General features: G+C 38.2%; 1 protein-coding gene across 1 annotated transcript in view; it reads left to right on the forward strand.

The window, feature by feature from the left end:
• Positions 1 to 21661, forward strand: part of TTPA (alpha tocopherol transfer protein) — a 40933-nt gene that overhangs the window by 2827 nt on the left and 16445 nt on the right. The window lies entirely within an intron of this gene.

Genomic DNA, 21661 nt, shown 5'->3' on the forward strand with positions numbered 1-21661 from the left:
AAAATGCTAAAATACCTTAATCAAACCTGAAAAAGTGCTGGCTTGTCAACCCTGGCTTTAGGTGCAGAACTCATCACAGACTTTACAACTTTTTCTTTAGTGACTAAGGTATCTGACGTTGAGATATTTGACAATGGCATCTGGCTTTTAAATCAGGATCCTTTCCTTTTAAACAAGCCACACTGCTGCAGTGAGGTCCCAGCTGCAGTGTTGCTCTCTGTTTTCTTACAGCGCACACCTTCACCCACATGCTGTGAGTCAAAAGCCAGAGACTGCATTCAACAACAATTAGCCATTTCTGCGGAGCTTTGCTGCCAGGCAACATGGCACAGTGGGGTGGCTGCAATTAGAAGTGGCAAAGGGAATTCTGGAGTAGACAAGATGGCTGCTGTGCTAATGGTGCAAGCACTGAGTTTCAAAAAGTACCATCAGAAGAATCTGGAGCTGACTAGAGGTAACATCAGGAATGCTGGAGCTGCAGCTTATAAATTAACTGTGTCTTTTGGCAAGGCCCATAGGTAAGAGAGGGCACTGTTTGTTCTGCTTTTCTGTTGGTTTAATTTCTGATAGCAGTCTAAGGGAAAAAATGTTAAATATTTCCCACTTTCTAAAATCATATTGTTGCAGAATATGAAGGAGACGGACCACAGCACTGTAAGCAGAGAGGCTAATTATAACATGAGCGAAAGAAAACAAAGTTACCTCAAGAGCCTCAAAAGAAAGTTGTTCCTCAACCAATAAACTGGTAAGTCTTGGTGTGGTAGTGGAAAGCAGAAATATCAATGTTGCCATAGTAAATAGGACAAGTATTTTGTCTTTTCATACAGTGGTCTATTATTAACAGTTCAAAAGATTCTGAATTTAAAGGGCGTTTTTGCAAGGCAGAGAGTAAATAAATCTAATTCTTTCTCAACCAAAAGCATATGATGATTGCCCAGAGCGGCTGTTGCTGCCTGCGGAGGGCTCGGGCGGCCTTCCCGCGGCCGCTCCTGTCACCAGTCCTCTCCTGGGTCACAGAGTCACTCAGTGGGTCAGCTCGGAAAAGGACCGCAGTGGCGCATCTGGTCCAACCTCCCTGCTCAAGCAGGGTCATCCCAGAGCACATGGCACAGGATTGTATCCAGACAGTTCTGGAATGTCTTTAGGTGGGGCTGTCTGTTCCAGTGCATGATCACCCACACAATAAAGAAGTGCTTCCTCATATTCAAGTGGAACTCCTGTGTATCAGTTCCTGTCCGTTGCCTTTTGTCCTGTTGATTGGCATTACCACGAGGAGCCTGGATCCATCTTGTTGACACCCTCCCTTGAGATACTTGTACACATTGATGAGGCCCCACTCGATCGTCTCAGTCATCTGAGCAGGCCCAGCCCCCTCAGCCTTTCCTCATGGAAAACATGCTCCAGACCCTTGAACCAGCTCTGTAGCTCTCCGCTGGCCAGCTCCAGGAGCTCCCTTGCACTGTGGCACCCAGAAGTGGACACAGCACTCCGAGTGCACAGCAGGTATCGAGGGCACTGCCTGGGGTCAGAGCCCGCAGCTCAGAGCCCGGGCTGTCTGCACGCTCCAGGCAGGTGAGCTCACGGTGACAATGCCTGCTCATAACCCTTTATCCTGTGCATAAAATGCGTATTTTATGATTGGCTTTTCACAAATGTTAAAATGAATGGTATATGTGTTTTGTTAGAAAGTTATGCTGTATGAATTTTCTTAAGTAGTGTGTTAAATATCATTTTAGGTTATAACATAATGTTAAAATAGAAACTGTGCTATGTAAGATACTTTTTTTAAAGAGAGAACTCGCACCGAGATAGCAGCCACAGGACATGTAAATCTTTCAGAGAAAAATAATTTAATCCTTCATTATCAGAAGAAACGACCTTCTTCCCGCCTTGCTCAGCCATGAAGATGCCATTAGGATTCAGAGGAAGAAGTTGACACTGACCAGACAGAATCGTTGTTTGAATGGAATTTATGCATCATGTATTAGGTGTATGAATATGCAAGAGGCTATTGCTTTTAAGGGTTAATCATCTGTTAACATGTGTCCTTTTTCAGGCTTATTTTGCCCAGAAAAAGGTACCCAGACCGTCTCTAACTCTTTGTTTTTATTGTCTCATGTTGTCCTAAATCCTAATTGTCCAAATTTTCATTACTCTAATTATATTCCTATTTTTATAACCATTTGATTACTATTAAACTTTTAAAATTTTAAAAACAAGTGATTGGCATTTTTCACATCCTGCAAACTCCCACTCCTCTGCTCTGCTCCTGCCCAGGTACCTGTGCTGTAGTAGGTTTGGTGGGAGAGCACACAGTGCTTCATCAAATGCAGGTTTTTTTACCTAGCTGCTTTCAATTCCGTCATTAATGAATTACACTGTGATTCAAGTGATGGGAGAAGTTCAGCAATTGTGTAGGGGCTTCCTGCAGCAGCCATCAGTAAAATCCAAGACCACTTCAACAATGCTCCAGGGAGAATTAAGTATTTATAAACTTGAATCAGAAAAGTCAGCATTGTAGTTGATATTCTGCTTAGAGTCTGAAGGAGAGAATGCCTTAACTCCAATACAATTGTGTAAACATACCTGTCAGAGCAATGGGAAGGTACATCCCTCATGCCCTTGAATCCAAGTCCCTTTTAAAACTTGTTTGTATGTGTTTTTTCCTTCTCAAATTAAAGTGTTCTTTTTCTGTTTTGGCATTTTTTTAAAAATTGCACGAAGTGATCTTGGGGAAATAACACTTCTGGATGAAGAGTCAGTTTATAGTGGCAAATAATTTCTTAAAATTGTCAAAATGTGAACATTATACTGGAAGTTTCCCAGAGTTTGTGTAAGACTTGCAGAATGCTCATTTACTCTGTTGCAACAGAGTCTGTGATTTTGACCACTACCCATGAGGGAACACCCTGCAGTACAGAGGGAAGCAATAAGGATGATGTAGGTCTGGATGTGGCAAATAGGTTTTAAAAGAAAAGATTGAAAGAAATGGCCTTGGTTGAGTTAGAAGGAGAAGAATGAGGCTGGGATATCATATGAATAAAGTAATCAAATATTTTTAAACATTTCAAACATCAAGGATAAGGACAAAATACCATGGATTTAAATTGGAGCTGGCAAGGTTAAAGTTGATCTCCTATGAGACCTGGATGAACTAGTTGACCTTTAGCAGATCTGCAAATTTAACTTTGGATAAGACCCTTAAAACGCTATCCACAAGTAAGACTGCACTCCTGCCTCTAGCACAACAGTTAAGCAAGTGGAACCCTTAGATTGAGTCTTTCAAATCATATTTCTTTCGTTTTTTTTGCAGTTTTCCTAATCCATAGGCAGGTATGGCATGAAGGGATTTTCACTTCCTTGTGAAGTGTTATAACATGCATACAAAAAGATTGCATAGGCAGAAGAAAAGTAAACAGTGAGTTTACTGAGAGTCAAGCAAGTCAAACAGAGCACAGGCTCTGGAAGGAGTGCCCACATTAGACAGTCTCCTTACTGATAGGCTAGGCATTCATTTCTGCCTTTGGTTTGCTGGGGTTTTTTGTTTGTTTTCCTGGCATCTTCTATCCTTATTTCATTTAGCCACAGTGAAATAACCTCAGTCTTGGAATGCATTTTGGTGTGGTGATGGTAATACTGCTTTGAGAAATGTGGCTTCTAATCTCTTCCCAGTGATGAGAGAATTCAGATCGCAGCATTTCGTGGGTCATGGGGACTACTGGCCATGGGTACATCCTACCAAGTTACATGATGAATACGGCACTGAGAATTCCAGTTGCAATCTTAGGGACCTTAAATTTGACATCAGTAACACTCAAAAAGAATCAGCCACACAAGTCCATTAGGGAGTCTGGTCCAGTGAAACAACTGCCTTTGAACCATCTGGTTCATAGAAAATTGCCAGTTCTCAAGATTTTATCCTGTGATCCAGGAAATGTGGCTTAATCCTCTATTTTTGGAATCATAAAATGATATTAAAATGCCAGCGTTTTAAATGGTTTTGACCCTCTGGATTAGACAAAGAAGTCTGGAAAGAAAGCAGCCAAAAACTTTAAAAATGGGCATCAGGAAAAGAGAACTCAAATTTACTAATTAACATCTCATTGGTTTTGATCCAAGGCCATTTATTTTATGAGGCTGACAGTTGTTTTTGAATATTTGGAGTTTTAAATGGTGCTTCTTTTGTAGAAGTGCCTTTGAGATAGAGCTGGCCCCTGGTGACTTAATAACATCTATTTAGTTAAATATGCAATGTAATAGGGAAAAAAAGTAAAAATACTACAATTTTTTATTCACTTTATCATGGTTACTGTGATTTGTATGACAAAAATCCAATATGCTGCAAATATTTCCAGTTTTTGCTAATGTTGGTGTCTGTGCTTGCAAGTGGTTCTACATTGCTCCTCCTTATCTATACCATTAGGAATGTGGTAGAGTGAAAATTATCCTTAAAGAAAGTGCAAGTCCAGCAGGATTCCAGTCTGCATTGCAAGCTTAGGCTCAAATGAACCTTTTTGATGGGGAATAATGCAAGCCTCTGAGGACTTACTGGAATGCTCTGTGGCAATTAGTTCTGTAATATTATAGTTCAAGTTCCGGCCTTATGTGGCTCTAGAGACTTTGGAAATATATATGGTTCATTTTTCAAAATGCTTTTAGGCCTCTTTTTTATCCCCTCTAATTTTCCATCATCCAGTAGTTAGGTTCAGGAATATTGTTTGTGATCGGAGCTGTGATGGTTTGATTCCACCACCCTTTGCCATCAGATTATCGTACTGAAGGTCTGCGTCATCTGTGTGCATGACTTGCAGAGTTGGTGCCAATGGAGCCATTTCTAGGCCACTGCTGGCAGTTTGCTGAATTGACTTAATTGCACAGGGAGTGCCAACCAACAGGAATATTTTCATCAGGACTCCATTTCCTCGTGGTTCTTTGAAATGCATATCAGATGGACATGTGTTCATGACCCTGGAAAGGACTTGGGGCCCTTCTAGAAATGGAGAAAACTAGACTGCAACAGTGCCCAGGAGGAGGACAGTTTTAGTTTTTTAACCTTGAAATCAGTAGGTCCTTATCAAAGTCTTCCCTGTTACATTCAGCAAAACCTTTTGGATTTTCCCATTACTGCTTTTAGCATAGTTATTGTGCCAACCTAAAAGCAAGCTTAAAGGATGACTGTGTTTACCATTTTGAGGTAACTTTTTTCTCTTTAGCTTCACTGGACAAAACCAGAAGAAGAACATTCACATTTTTTTAAAAGTGAGGAAAACTTTATGGTAACAATTTCTTTGGGAATTATTGAGATTTAATGCACAAGTTCTGAAGTGTTCAGAAAATGCAGAGAAGTTTCTCTTCTTAACCATTAAAATGTAAAAAAACCACCATGATTTTCTCCTACATCTCCAAGGTTGTCACTGGACTGTAAAACAGGTGCTTTGTCCAGTCTTGGCTACACACAGAAAGCGTCTTCAAGAACCCTCAAAACTAATACTAGACAACAGACAAACTGTAGATAGCCTGCTGCCTCTGTTTTTCAGTGTAGCCAAACTGTAGCTCAAAAGAATTATGAAAATATATGTTAAATATGTAAAAAATACATGCTACTAGTATTCTTCTGTTTCTCCTGTCTCAAAAATATTAAAAAATGCATCAGTCCATTATGAACTAGTCTTGCTGATAGACCAGCTCCAAACAGCAAGCTGGACTATGTGACCTTCAGATATCCTCACTAACCAATACTTTTATTATTTTCTGTGATTGAGAAAATCTGTGAATGGTTCATGAGACGAAGTCAAAGCTCAGGCATTGGTGACTGCTGATGAGCATGTCTTCCAGAATGTCCCAGTTATTAGCACTCCTCCAGCTGCCCCTTGGCTTTAGCTGGGGTTGAGAGATTGGAATGCCCAACTTCATCTGGCATAGAGGATCATTGCATTAATGAAAGTCCTCAAAACAGGGCTTATAAAAGAGTGAGAAACAGAGCTCAGCTGCAGATAAATAATTTCCCTCTGTGTGCATGAGACTTAATAGTTCTAAGCTATTAAATATAGGTATAAATAAATACTTTGTCATTTATCATTGACTCAGTAGTTATTAAAAAATTACATGTTCTGCCCCCTGTGAGAATGCATTTCTATATTGAAGTCCAGGGCAGGTCTCAGATTCCATCAAGCATTCTTTCACAAGATTTGAACAGTTCTGAATGTATAGTAGCATCTACATGGCAGGGTATTTCAAAATATGCAACAGGCCTTCTGGAAAATACACTGATCATAAAAGTGATAAAATTATACAGTATGTTAATGTGGTTGACGCACTTTTTGGGAATGAGGAAATACAAGTTTGCACTAAGGAAAGAATTTCAAGTAAATCATTGTATGAAAGGACTGCAAAATTGTATGATAGACTGTAAATAATCGTAGAATAAAATTACAGTTGAATAAATAGAATGTAATAGCTCAAAGCTAGCATTGTGACAAAGTAAAGCAGCTAAATTAGTGTACACTCTCTTTAAAATAGAAATTGCTTCATTTAACCAGCAATGATTTCACCTCCTAGATACTTTGATTTTATTTCCTTTGTTATGCAGTGTGTTATTTTTAGTGGACTCCGTGATCTGGGAGTATGAGGCAAGACAGAAGCTTTTCACACTGGCAAGCTCTTCTCCACAGAGATACTAATGTATACTAAAGTATTGGTATATTGGATACCAGTGTGTGCTAGATGTTTGGCTTAAGGGAAAATGTAGCCATATCACAGCAGGCTGTGTCTAAAACAATGATTAGTTACTGGCAGATCTGCTCTCGTTAGTTCTTATGAAAGACAGTCTTAAAAATTGAATATATATGCCCTTTATTACTTACATCCTCTCTGTGAAACCCTTCTGTCCATCAATCCATTTTTCAGTTTAAATATCACTCATATTTTGTGTAAAATGAATGTCTCTTACTGCCTTTGCTCCTAATCACGTAGAGCAATCTGTCTTGTGGTACAAATTGCTCATCCTTATTGCCTGCTAGAAGCTGGGCTCTGCCATCATCCTGACTACAGCCCGAGGGCTGCAGAAGGTTCCCAGTAGATGGAGTTTATATGGCTGGGTTACTTCTGCTCTGCATCATAGCACTGTTTGGACCGCACTTTTCCCAGTCCATTAGCAAAGAGCGTGTTCCTACCTGTCTCAAGATATTCCATATGCCAGATCAGAAGAAACATGGAACTATTGTACAGACACTGCTAAATATCCCCGTTTGTCAAAGTATTTTTAGGCGACCTGTACTAAGAAAATCTTCTTTAATTCCATTTAGACTGAGACATTTTTACTGCAGCACAGCTGCTTATATATTTCATCCTTGTCTCAAGATTTGGCTTTGATGAGCTGTAGGTAAATATACACAAAGCTAGTCTTTTAGGAGCTTCACATGCTAGCCTGTTTGCCTGAGAATATGCACAGAATGCTATTCTGTAGTTTTAGTTTAACTTCATAATTTCCTGATATTCAAGGAAAATTGTCAGGAACAATTCCATTATTATTTCAAAGACAAACTGTGTGATTTCCATCTCAGACATTAGATTCAAGAATAATCTTTGTAGTTAAAACAAAGTGAGACATGGTGTGCATTTGCTGAGACAGTCACCTGTTCCATAAATTTGCTTTGGTACTTATTTTGGAAAAGAACTATTAAATACATTATGGAAAGGGTGCACAATTTTACCACCTTATTTGTGATATTTTGTTTGCCATGGTGGAAAATACGTGTAAACTTTTCTGAAGTCCTATTCTGCAAGTGACTGTATCAATTTGACTCCTGCACTCTTGATTATTTTATTAGATAAATGAAATATTTTTTACTGCCTGGCTCTTCATGTCACAGCAGGGCCCTATTTCTTTTTTCTGCTAAAACTTTTTTTTTTTTCAGAAATGGCAGAAACTTGGGTCTTTTTCACAGGATTCTCTTGTTTTCATTCTTGCTCAAGAAGTCATGCAATTTTTGTCTTTAGTAAAATGAGTGGTTTGGCTCTGCTCCCAGCATCCATACTACATCCTATTCTATTAATCTGAGTTTTAAACTTGGGAAATTTTCATGAATTTTATAACCTTACAGAACTTTCTAAAATCCTTCTCTCAGCAGTGCTTGCATTTTTTTCCTAGATACTTTTTGCTGTGAGGTTTGCGTAGCGGTCAGATTTAAGAGCCGTACAGCACAGTGCTGTAGATGTTAGCTGCTAAGCAGAAGAAGAGGGACTGGAAGGTTATCTCCAGCACTAGCTCCAAGCTCACTTGCTCTGAAAAATCTGGAGAGAATTAAAACAATCCTTCTCTCCAGACCTGTGTCTAGAGCCTGCTGTCTGTAAACAGATGTCTATGCAAGATGAGTTCTCTGTTAACGTTGTCAGAATGAGACCTGTGAATCGGAACATTTGATATTTTGTGTTTGCACCTCTCTAAAATAATACAAATCTGGAAAAGGAAGTTTTGTTTTCTTTGAAATATGTAAGCCTTCCACCTACTTTGTTAGCACAGCCACTCAGCATCCCCAGGATTAAGGTATTTATACCACATTATTTAGGCACCAAATAAATATGTTTTATTTATATTTAAATATCCATATATTTACAAAAGAATACCATGAACAAATAGGCACCAAAATGGGATTCCCCCTTTAGTATATGTAGGAAGAGTGCAAGTTAAATTCTGTTTTAAAGCAGAGATATCTTGTAGTGTACCGCATAAAGACCAAACCAACTTAGGCAATTTCAAAATAAAGATAAAATTGTGTTGATTGGTAAATAGTACATTCATCATATGTATTCAGTCAACCAATAGTAACTACATTTCCTCATTAATTACAAATGTCTGTTCTTTATCTCTGCTTGTAGCTCTGTGTCATTTACAAGAATGGATTTATTTCCTGTCATGCCTTCCTGTAAAATACCAAGTTAAATCTAGACTCTGAGTTCAGTGTAAAATGCATAAAAATACTTTCAATGTACAAAAGTTAGAACTAAGACCCTTTTTTTTCCCTAAATCTAGATTAATTGAATGAATAAATATAAAATACAGATCAAATAGCTAATTTGATGATGGAACCCATAAGCCATTGGCTATTGTGAACCATTTTTATTTTAACAGCCTCATGAAAGAGAGATATACAATCCTTGCTATATTTCATTCTAGACATAGAAGCTGTCCATATTTTTAAAGCTTTTCATTTGCTTATTTAGCCAAATGTCTGATCAGCTGCTGGACCAACGCCATTAATTCTAGTCCACTCAAAAGTGTTTACAGGGAAGAGAGCTCAGGATTATTTTTTTCTAAGCAGTGGTTTTTGATTTCAGTTGCTTCACTGATTTCTGTTTTCAGCTGTTTTGGTCTTTCAGATCAGTACCTGCATCTTATAAACGCTCGTGTTGATTCTGGCATGACAGGCTTTCTCTTACAGTGACACTTCACAGTATTCTTTCTATTTTAGTTGCCTAGTCATGGCCATTTCTATTATCTGATCTTAACTGCAAGGTCTGGAATTAAGCTACCTAATTAGACAAGGCACTCAAGGTTTGGTCCCAGTCCTGTGTCAAGGTAAACTTAGTTTACTTTAGGCTGATTGCCCATCACTTTAAAGATCCCAGTTTTTATTATTTTCAATCAAATCTCAGTTTCTTGCAACAATAATTCTGAGGTCTTGCCAAAAAATGCTTTTCATAGGTAATATGTAATGCATGAATTATATACATTAAGATGTGCTGCTCAGATCAAATACAAAATTTTAAATAAGTAACTATGCCTCTATAATTAAATTAAATCAGCAAGAAGAATAAAAATTTGAACAAGCAGTATGTTGATTAATGTTACATTTGTTGTAGGTAATTGCTCAGATAGGACATCTATCAAGTGTCTCTGAGGTTAATATACTGCATTTTAAAAATTATATGCTTACATAATTATATGGCCGCATTTGACTACCTGGTGAACAAGATTAGAAATACTTTCTTTCTTAGGTTAGTTATTTTTCAGTATTAAAATAATGACTACTCAGTCTTTCTCACTTGTTTCCATTTAGAGGAAGAAGAAGTTTATTTTTCTTTACTCAGGAAATTCTGAAAATTAAAGGACATATCCATCTTTATGTTCTGGGCATAATGAATTGGGAAGAGAATGTCCTACACTGAGGCTCAGTAAGAGCCAAATTTTGTGCATACTAAGCAGTACTTGTTCACCTGTATTAACTTAGTGTTTTTCAAGCACTAAGTCACTATTATGACTTGCTATGAGCAAGCAATCAAATAGCAAGTTTTAAAGAGGGGAGGCTGACAGCTGCCATTCATACCTTGGAAAAAAAAAAAAAATTGCTCCTTGCTTTTGTTTTGGTAGCTTTAAAATAGATCCACTAGGTGGTGCTTGAAATACAGGGGCAACTGGAAATCATTGTGACTAAGAAATATTAAATTATAATTCCTTAGTCAACACTCCAAAACAAATATTCTTGGCAACAGAAATAAGATTGCTATCCAAATGCTTGGGCTCCTTCTTTTCCAGAATTGAGTTTTCTGTTTCAGAAGTAAAACTAGATGTTCACCATTATGAAGATGTACTGCTCTCCATCATAAATTTCAGTGGTTCTTCACCTTTGGTACCCTCAGAATAGATTGTTTTCCATTAGTATTTTTGGCATTTGAATAAAAAGTTTATGTCCAGACTCAAAGTGATTTGGATAAGTAGTTCTTTAAATACGTTAAATAAAACAAATCTCGGCATTGCCTGAGTGCTTCATCACTCAGAGGAGAAGTTTAACTTCCAACAAGGGATATAGGAAGAATATTGTGATGTTACAGCACAAGGCCAGGGGAAGGGACAGGAAGGCCCCTATGGCCAGTTATGCCGTTATGAATTATGGACACTATTCCAATTTCCTTGTGGAGACGAGGCTTGTTTTCTCAAGTTATTCTTTAACCATGTGCTGTGCAATCACTCATCCTAATGTAAATCAGTTTTTTTGGAGCTGTAAAAAAAGTACAGCTGCCCCAGACTTTATGGTTAGCTGTGCACCAGTCAGTTGCCCAATAATTCTCCTACCTTGCAATCTGACAATAAAAGCTTCTGGCAAAATTATTTGTTCCTAACACTGCTTCCCTGTCAAACTGTTGCCCAGGGCCCCAGTGGGAACTTGAAGTTCCTGCATCTTCCAGGAGAAGCTGTGACACCTGTAGCCTTCAGGCCACTCCAGTTTCCTCTCCCACCCTGAAGGTGAAATTCTGATAATCCAGGCCTCCCTCAGCGTGTGGTTTTTAGGGAAGTGCCTTTCAAAAGGCATTTCTCTGTTTCTTGCAGACCCCAGGAGATCAAACTCTTTTAATTCATATGGTAAGGGGAGGGTGGATGTAGGAGAGAGAGGAAACACACTGAACTTGTGCCTATCCATTTTTCTTGCCTATGCACCTCAGGCAGGTGGCTGAGGACACTCACACCACCTGTTCAAATCTTGTCCAGGGAGTAAGTTGGCAAAGGTGACACCATGAGAGGGATCTGATTGATGGGGCAGGTCTAGGAGGGCTTTAGGTCTGGGGTGAGGGAGCTGAAGAACTGAAGTGGGGGAGCCCAATGGGAAACTCAGGGTAAGACTTTGGATGGGGCAGGAATTGGAGGTTCTGCACTAGGAGTTATTGATGATTAGGAAGATCAAATTAACCACAGCTGGAATAGTTTGAGAGACACAGAACAAATTTAGAGTTAGTCAAGCTTCTGTTATTCATAGAAAAATTGTTTAAAATTCCTATATGAAGGAAAAGCTTGTGCAAATTGCCAATTTGAAGAGATTCTAGAGAGGCTGTTATTAAGGTCTCTAAAGGGTGCACATGTGAACCTGGAGAATTAAAACCTAATTACTGCTAAATGCACTGCAGTGAGATTTCATCTGTCATTTACATGTAGCAGTCTGATTTGCTCATGGCCAAAGTACAAAGAGCCGTTTCACTACAAGGGTGGGAAGCAGAGTAAAGTGTACAAACTAGGACGATGTACATGGGAAGCTAACCTTCCACCTTTACACATCCACATCATGTAAAGTATTTTGCATGTTTAAAATGTAGTCTATGAAGAAACAGCCTAAGGATATTGATCTTAAAGAAAATTAGGGATTTGGGTCACTGGAAAGTTACAGAGAAGAAATTAATCAGAAACTCAGCATTTTGTAGACAGATAATTTACAGGACATGAAAAAATAGGCTTAATTATCTACATGGTATCTTGGAATAATGATGATATCCATAATCTGAAATATGTAAATTAGAAAATGTTAGTGCAGCTCTTAATTAATAAGAAGTTGATTGTTCAAAAGCTTCCTCTTCATTTTCTTTGTTATTGTAGATCTGAAATGGATATACAAATTTTATAAAGACAATATTTTCAATCTTCAGTTTGTTGTTGCTGCTAAAGTTTACCACCAGTTTTAGTTTTGTACCTGAGTGCCTCCTTTTCTCAATTTGCCAAACTGCCAAAAATCCAAGTCTTTCTTTTAAACCAGAAGTCGCGTTTGGGTAGATCAGGCTGTAGATTTTATTCTTTATTTAGCTTATTTATTCACTAAGTTTGTGGTGAGTTTTAACAACTTGGTTCTAATTTTACCACTTCTGTTTCATTTTCTTCTGAGGGGGCTGATAAAATCCTTGTTCATGACCACGTGAGTCTGATGCATAGTCAGGGCCAGAACAGCAGTTTGTCATCTCAGCAGAGCCAAGAAAGAAGCCCTTGGTTCTGTAAGTCCTCAGAGTAGGGAGGGAGCTGCTCCCTGTGCCAGTCTCAGGATAGATCATCTTCAAATCAAGGTGAAGAAGGAGCATACTCTGATGATTTACCTTTTCAGTGTAAATGTACATAACTGGGTGATGTTGGTGTTTTAGAAATATTTTGTGGGGTGACCTGTAAGACAGAAAAGGGTGAGTTTCCAAAGAAGTCAGTCTGAAGACAGGACTGCAGAAATATGCCTTAATTGAAAGCCAGGCCATACAGCCTTTGCAAATGGGAGAAAATAAGTTTCTTAGCTTTTTAAAAACCAGAGAAATAGCAGGTAAAGATGTCCTAAAAGCATAGTTTCTGTACTTTTTCACCAGGCTCTCTCACAGAATTAATATGATTAAAGAGGATGAATAATCAAGATGTTTGTGATGAATTAAACATTGAATATGTAAGGAAAACAAACAAACAAGCAAACAAAAAAGCTGGAGTGAATGACTGTTTCTCCGGATAAAAGGAGGTTACTAACAGGCCTTACTAGATATATGCATTAAAACTGTATTACTTTTGTTTGGAAGCAAAACTTTTTACCCATTCAGTCTAAAAATAGTTTAATACGAGATGGAAATAACTGTTAGAAATCAAAGATGAGATACCTTACTGCTTTGCTAGAGGACAGAGATGACTAATAACAGTTCTGAGATAGACTTCAGTATGTGATCTGTTTTGTGCTTGTATTGCCATCAGATATATATCAAATACCATTTGTTTCTATGCAGTTGGTCATGCTTTTTTAAGGTTATCACATCCACTTCTTACTTCCAAAACATTTATCTTCCTCTGATGGATGATTAGCCAACAGCCTTATCCTCACAGCTTAACCCTTGCTGCTGTGGCAGATGTCATTCTTCTGCCTGTCATTTTGGCTATACCTGAACATCAAGCTCTTCTGTGTTTTCATTGCTAGATCATACCTTTATTTTTTTAAATAATTCACAGAGTGAATTATTAAAAAAAATTGTCCAGGATTGAATTCTCTTTGTCTACTCATAAATTGAATTTCTCATTTTCTCATTTTCACATTATGGTTGTCTCATTTATTGAGACCTTGTTCTGGTTTTGTCAAATTCCGTCTTGCCCTGCACACACCCACCCACGTGGCTGGTATACTGTGCACATCTGAAAGTGTTAGCTCTCTGTGTGTTTCTGTATACTCCAATTTATCTTTGACATCAAACCTAAGATGCTTGTCCTCAAATCAAAACACTTTTTACTGCGGCATCAGATTTTCTTTAGCAGTGAGGTAGAAATCGGTGCAGGGCAGCTTCTGCCTTACTGTTGGGAAAAGCTCTTCCAAAGGAATCTGCTGCTTTCAGCCCCTCCTTGAAGCTCTTGTCTAGGCCATTTCTAGGCTTCCCTAGAACTAGGCTGCAGGCATGCAATAATTTAGGCTTCTTATTTTTACCAGTATGGTTCCACTGTTTTCTTGTCCTCTGTCTAATTCTTTTTGTGTCTTTCTTATATGTACATATAGGCCGCCTGAGGCCAGAGACAAACTCATTCTGCATCTGCACAGAACCTAAGAGAACAGAGCAACATCAACCATAGTAGTAGCTCCATCAATGCATATTATCCACCTTTTTGCATGTTTTTTTTGGAATCAGGTATCTTTTCAGATTAACCACAGCATGGAACTACCTTTGAAGTCCTTCTGTGCTCATGCCTTTCATTGAATTTCACTGACACGATACTGGGTTCCTTTGCCCAGATGGCTGAAAGGACATTACAGGGAAGATTTATTTCATTGCCTAGGGACAGGTCTGTCCTCTGGCTACCTTCATGCACTAAAAGAAAGGAGAACATTAACAGAAGATAGAAATGGCTCATGCATACTTCCTTCAATGGTGCTGCATTGAGATTATGAATATGATTATTATCAGCAATATAGAAAGCATTCTTTTCTAGCTAAATTTACTGAAGAAAGTGAAGAAAATCAAGAATAAAAATACCTAATTCATTTATTAACTCATCTGAGTCAGTTAATACCCAGTGATTGCCCACCTGGATTGAAGTTTATATCTCACTGAAGGACTCAAATATTGTTTCACTTGGCAGGCAAGGGTGAAAGTAAACAGGATTTCCCTGAAAGTAGCAAGAAATTATGATGCAATGTGGTTATTTATTAGCTTTGGTTTTACTGTCAGGGAGATGGGCAAATAATACCCTAATGCTTAGAATTTACATGGATCAAACTATTTGCACTGCTTAGACTCTGCCCAACTTCTTTGTAAGTTCCTAAAGCTAAGCTTTTCAATAGACATAATTTTGAGAAGCCCTATATCCTCCTTTGATACTTTGTGCAAGTCCAAGCACTTTTGAAAATCAAGCCATTCATCTGGGTTTTGCAATAAAACTACTCAGAATCATTTCTTTGAAGGAGATACTCCTCATTTAAACTCAAAGCTTTCACAGAGAATTACCAATCTGCATGTAGAGAGATCTGCCAATTTGGATTGAATTTTTGTCCTGAAATGTCCGATGCTGACGATCTAGTCAGTGCAAATACAGTATCCAAATATCCATCTAACATTTTAAATTCAAATACAAATATTTTGACACAGAATGCTCTCATAGGTTTTGGGGTTTACAATACAAAATGAAAGCAAATTTTCTAATCTTGGAATGCAGTAAATGGATGGTTGTCCTCTGGACAGATTTATTTATGTTCATTATAAATAACTTGTTATTTGAAAAACATACAGAAAAGTTTAAAGAAATTGCATTTTAAAGCTAATTAGTCTTTCTCTTTAAAATCAACTTTTCTGTGAGAAAAAAATCCTGAGAGTAAAATATTGGTCCCACTGATGAAATTTGCTTTCCATTTGACTGGTAGAAATTAATTTTGATAGTGAGTTATACCAGTCTTAGTTTTACATTGCCCAGCAGACAAAGGTATTACATCTCTACGTCTTGTCACTCTGCTTACTTTCATCTGCAATCCTTGCTGCAAATAGTTATCAGTCAGAATTTGGTCACAGGTCCTGACAGTGTCAGTGCACCTTATCTACCACAACATATGGCTCTTTGCTGCACACCCTGCACATAAAAGTAATGAAAACTAAATGAAGGCCTGCCTTTGCAACATTTCTCTGACACACTGTATGTTTTAACTGGCTGTAGAAAATGAGGGATCTCTTAGCCAATATTTATTTTATTTATTTTTATCGCTGCAAAAGCTTGTACCAACATCGCTTTATCATTGCTGACTGTTTGTCAGCAATCTAGAGCTTTGTTTCCCCAGTGACATTTTTACCAGGGTGTGAATTAAGTCACCTAATTTTGTGATTGTAAATTTTTCAAGGTTTTCAGGCATCATCATTGCTTTTATATAAGCTTTATAAAATGGTAGACTCTTCAAAATCAGTGCCAAAACTCCTATCATCTACCATTTAAATACAGCAAGTGAGGTTAAGGCTAATCAATTGATACAGCAAATCCTATTAGAGTCATTTAAGTTAGACTTTAACTGTTACTTAAGTTCCTAATTCTCCTTTAATCTGAGTTAAGATGAGGTGCATAAATAAAGTTACCACCCTGGTTCTAGGAGCTTTGGAAAATCCCACCCTCCAACATGCAATCTACAGTTTTGTGTATGATTTAATTTATTCTCAAGGAAATAAATGGGATCACATTGCCTGGTCCTCTCTCTCTCTGTCAGTCAGACTCTCACCTGTCTCTCTCTCTCTCATAACTTTTGAACCCAACCTAATGTTGACTGCAGACAGAAAGGTGAGGGCCCAAGGGTATTTAGTCCTTACAAAGTATAATGCTTGGAGAAAGGCGATCTGCAGCACGAGTTCCACTGCCCTCACCTCTCTCCTGTCCACACAGGCTCATGGGTCAGCCCGTGTGTGGGTCACAGCCAGCACAGCACCCCTGTCCCTGTCAGGCAGAGGATCTTAGCTCCAGGAACAACCCACACAGAGAAGGCAGCAGGCCTCCACCATCTGCCAAGGATGCTGAAAGAACTTGAAACACTGGTCCACTGGAAACTAGGCCATGTTGATTTCATCATCTGAAACCTGTCAATTGGTAACTTGCGACAGACAACAATGGACAGTCACTTCTCAATGCAGCTTCTAGAAAAACACTCTTGAAAACCACACATTTCCTCTGAAATTATATCAACAGACTTTATTTAAAAGTAGTTGTTCTCTGGACCTCCGCAACTTTGGTGTCTTGCAAAGGGCAAAAAATTTTGACATATCCCTGTGACAGCAGCCATATTGAAGAGTCGACATTGGTGGTTACCCTGCAGAAAGTTTTCCAGTCTAGACTGACTCTATGACATGCCACCAGCTGCAGACACATTATAATCCAATTTTAGTTCACATAGGGTAGTATTTCTAATCCCTCAGCTTTACCTGATCATGATCCCTGGTGATCAGCAAAGAGGATGGGTACCATTTCAGGAAGAATAGAAACATATCCACAGGCTAGGGTTCTAATGTGGCTTCTCACACTTGGGCTATTTTGTAAATAAAATATTGATGCCCAAACCTGTGAAGCTTTATGTCATCAAGGCAGTGGACAGTGCTTTTACTTGCTAATAAAAGTACATTAGGAAATTCAGTGGAGATGATTGGCCTTCAGCTGGAAACAGAGAAGCTGATGTTAAATGAAATTAAGTTGTCAATGACTCATCTTAAAGTTTTCTGTGTGTTAAGACAATACAAATTGCAGGCAGCATAGACCCATTTTTAATTCAGTATGTGAAAGGAAAATTATGATAGCAGAGTAGGAGGAAGAGATGAGAGTTAAGGAACCTACACAAGTCTTTTCTCCCCTTGTATAGAGTGTGATGCATATTCTCACAGCCATGTGACAGGGTCTACCGAGTCCTTATCGCTTTCAGAACATGCTCAGACTTTGAGGGGATGGCCATAAACCTTGCAGTGAGCAAGCATCACTTCTACATGCAGTTTGATGCAGATGATTCATACTCCTGCTACAGCAAGACAGCAGGATCAAAGACTTCATAGCTCAGTCAGTCCTTGAGTGACCCTGCCAGTTCCTGGCCTTGAATGGTTTCCATTATCTCATCACACATTGAGGATTGCAGTGTCTTACAGAGCAAAGTAGGTTTAGTTTAAGTAGAAGCTTGGGCTGTGCTTAAATTACATGGTTTTTAAAAATTATTTTTTCACCAAGGTGGTTTTGCAAATAGCCTATTGTGATGTAAAATGAAAGATAAGTTCTCTGCCATATACCTACCAGCTGAGACTGCTGAATTACACTACAGAGTAAGACTTTCAAAGGCTGTTACTAAGTCACTGAGTCACCAACCAACCTCGCTACACAGTATGTTACCAGCTTTTGGTCCAGTGCAATAGAAAAAGGTTTGACATAGTTTCAAACAATGCTATCAGCGCTAGTGAGTAGACAAACAGGAGGATGGGTCATGGAGAAATTCAGACAGAAAATCAGAAAGTATACACTGCAACCAGACCTGCTACACTTTAGGGTTTCAGTGAAAGGCTGACATCTTCAGCACTACTATGCTGAAGGATTCTTACAGAATGGATTCAGAGAAGGGTGACACTCCTTTTGCTGATTTACACTCCTTTTTGCTGTACAAAATGGTCACCCTTCAGATACAGTCATAAGCTCTCAATTCAATTTTGCTTAGCTCGAAAGATTTAACAATAATATTCCAGTTCCAAAGTACTTTACATGAACAGATTCCTGTGACAAGCTTGAAGTGATATGACTGTCTGCTCTGGATTTCACTGGAAGTTTACATTTGTACAGGAGTATTAGTTCAGAGGGATTTTGGATTTTTTTACCTGTATATAATAAATATCAGAGTGATAGATAATATTTTTTTTTCATGTGCATGGAATGTCATGTCTCCGTAGTTAATAAATGTCATTGTAATTCATATCAAATGTCTGTTCACCCTGGAATATGTGATAATCTTGAAGAATTAATACTTGTATTCTAATGGGAGTGTAGGGTTACTTTTTTTTAACTTGTGTGCACTTCTTTGACTAGATAGGCAAGAAAAAAGAGCAATCTGTTTGGCACCATAAATCAAATCTCCCAATATTTATCTTGATTTCCTGACTCACAAGTCTGCATTTATGTGTTTTTAATATGTGAATTCTCAGTAGAAAAATCAAAGACCTGAAAATTAAACATTCCATGATTTTCCATGTTCTCTGCACAAGTTTGAGCAAGTTAACTAAAACTTAATTTATAGAGATGCTAACCTCCTGCAACCATCAGTGTCTGGAATTAAGTGTTCAGCATTTATGCAAGTTAAACTCTTAGTCTTGATCCTAATGAAACTGGTATATTAACGTTAACTTAAGTGCATGTGCCTGAAAGACAAAGTCTATTTATCCATATCATTCACAGAAAAAACATACAACTACTACTGTAGGGTTGAAACTCAAAAACCTTTTACAGTTTTTATAGAATCTTGTAAAAGAAAGAAGCACAAGTGCCTGTGTATGTTACAGTCAATCTAAGATAGTTGCCTCCTTGCCTCTTGAGCACCTTTCACAGACCTCTTAAAGTATTATCTGGGTTTTACTCAGATGTAAATATTCTCTTGAAGGACTGCAAATTCCAGCTATCTGTTAAAAGTCTGTTTGTCATAGGAATATGCCAAAAGGAAACATCAAAGAGTTGCTGTCACATTTTCAAGTCTTTTTTATAAGAGTAATCATCCTGGTCCAAGGACACAAACAAGGCAAAGTTTACAAACAGGCATAATTTATTTAGACAGAGCTTTCAGACACTTGAACTATTTTCCAGATATAATTAAACAAAACAAAAACTTTACTTCCAAGCTTCATCTTGCTAGAGGTCTTAATTGCTCTGGTGAAGGGTCAAGTATACAACATGCTGGCACCTCTGAAGGAAGCCTTGATGATATCACATCTTCATTGTCAGAGAGAGTACTCATTAGTCTTACTAATGCAGCCTGATTTGCAGAATTTTTAACAAAACACTCAGATTTACAGATATTTTTGTAACTGACTCCTGAAAGAAATTGTAGGAGCGTCGGGGGGGTAGGACAGTCGGGATGGACGGAGACAAGAGATCTCTGAAGCCGGGTTGTGGAACTTGCAGTTTATTGCAGGGGCCCTGCTTGGAGCTGCTAGCTGCAGCTTGGAGCAGGCCCGAGAGAAGAGAGGGGTAGAGAGGATGAGAGAGAGAGAGGATGAGAGGATAAGAGAGTAAGAGGGCAGGAGAGTAAGAGGGCAAGGTTCCCCTTACAATACAATAAATCTTCTTCTGTGGTGAATATTCTGATTCTCACTAACCAATCTAGTACAATATACAAATCCTATAGTATTTATATACAGCCTATAAGAATCAGTACATTACCATACTGTGTTGCATTTTAAACCCTAAAACCTACTCTTTGGACACCTTCTGCCAATCTAGTAGGGTCTGCTCTGACCCTTGGACCTGCCTGCAAGCAGAGAGTATTGTTTCATCAAAACAGGATTACCTTCAGCCAGCCATACCATTGTTTTCCGGTCACTCAATAACTAAAGTATCTCAAAACTTGCTTTCATTTCAATCTCGCTTATAGTTACTATATTCTCAAAATCTTTTGCCAAGCAATCATATTTATAAGGCTTTCCTGTTTCATCTTCCCCAACAGAAATCACCGAAACTGCTTGTATAACTAATTTTGTTCACATATGAAGCCAAAATCACAATATGAATTTTTTAGAAAAGTGAGTTAGAAGCTATGAGTTGCTCAGCTGATCAGTCTAATGAAAAGTATCTGTATTCTCTTGTTCTTTTTGTTTTCACAAATGAAGCACTAAGTTGGGAGAATTCTGAGATGGCAAAAGTAAGTGCTCAAAAATTATGAAGTGGTTCTTAAGATAGAGGTATGAACTTTCTGTGATTTAGCTTTGTTTGTCTCCTACCACCCATGGTTGGGTTACACATTTGCATGCAAATCTTTCCTATGGAAGCTCTGCCCAGAAACAAAAGGAGTGGTTTTTAAAACTCATTGTAAGTGTCTCCTCCATATTCTGTTCTCTCTGTTTCTTGCTGTATTTCCAGCTTGCTTTTTCTTCTTGTTCCGGGGTAAGCCCACACTTCCTCACATCTCCTTGCCCAGATATCCACATCTAAATACTCTTGACTGCACACCCGTTTCCTAGTTTTTATCCTTTCCTCCAATACTTTCTCCCTGCAAGCTTGTATTTCCTATTCAGTCCCTTGAATTTCTGCCTTTTTTTTTCTTTTTTCTTTCTTCTTTTTTTTTGGGGGGAGGGGGGGCAAAAAAAACCCCACCCTCCCACTCTTTACCTAACTGCTTTTAGCTAGGCAGATGTTTTTTCACATCTGGAAAGCTGAGCGGGATACCTGTAGACATTTCAGTAGTGTGTAAGAGTCCAAGACATGGTTAGATATGAACAAAATGCTGATCAAAAAGTAAGTATTAACTGTAGAAAGCCAGAAATGGGGAAAGTAATATGGAACAAAGTTTTGTAAACCTTTTACTAGACCTAAGCCTTATTAATTGCATATTAGATGAAATAAGGCTTTTAGCATAAGTAGGCCAGAGAGATCTCAAAGGAAACCTAATACAAGGAAAATGTTATACTAAAAATACAAAATAAAGTAACAGCAATGAACTCTTTACCTTTCATAATCGAACTCACTGCTGGGCAGCAACATTGGACTAAGGGTGGTGAAATTGAATTCAGCCTTTCTCCTGGCAGAGTGAATATATTTTCATTACTGCATATCTACGTTAAGGATGAGGTGCTCCAAGGCAGTTTTGCACCAGCAGAGATCCCCACTTTACACTTAATTTCCCAGCTGTAATGAAGTTGTAACATTTTGAGATTTAGTATTAAAAGATTGTTTCTTTTTGCCAAAAAAAAAAAAAAGGGG

This window comes from Geospiza fortis, unplaced genomic scaffold, assembly GCF_000277835.1.
Source record: "Geospiza fortis unplaced genomic scaffold, GeoFor_1.0 scaffold121, whole genome shotgun sequence".
Lineage (NCBI taxonomy): Eukaryota > Metazoa > Chordata > Aves > Passeriformes > Thraupidae > Geospiza > Geospiza fortis.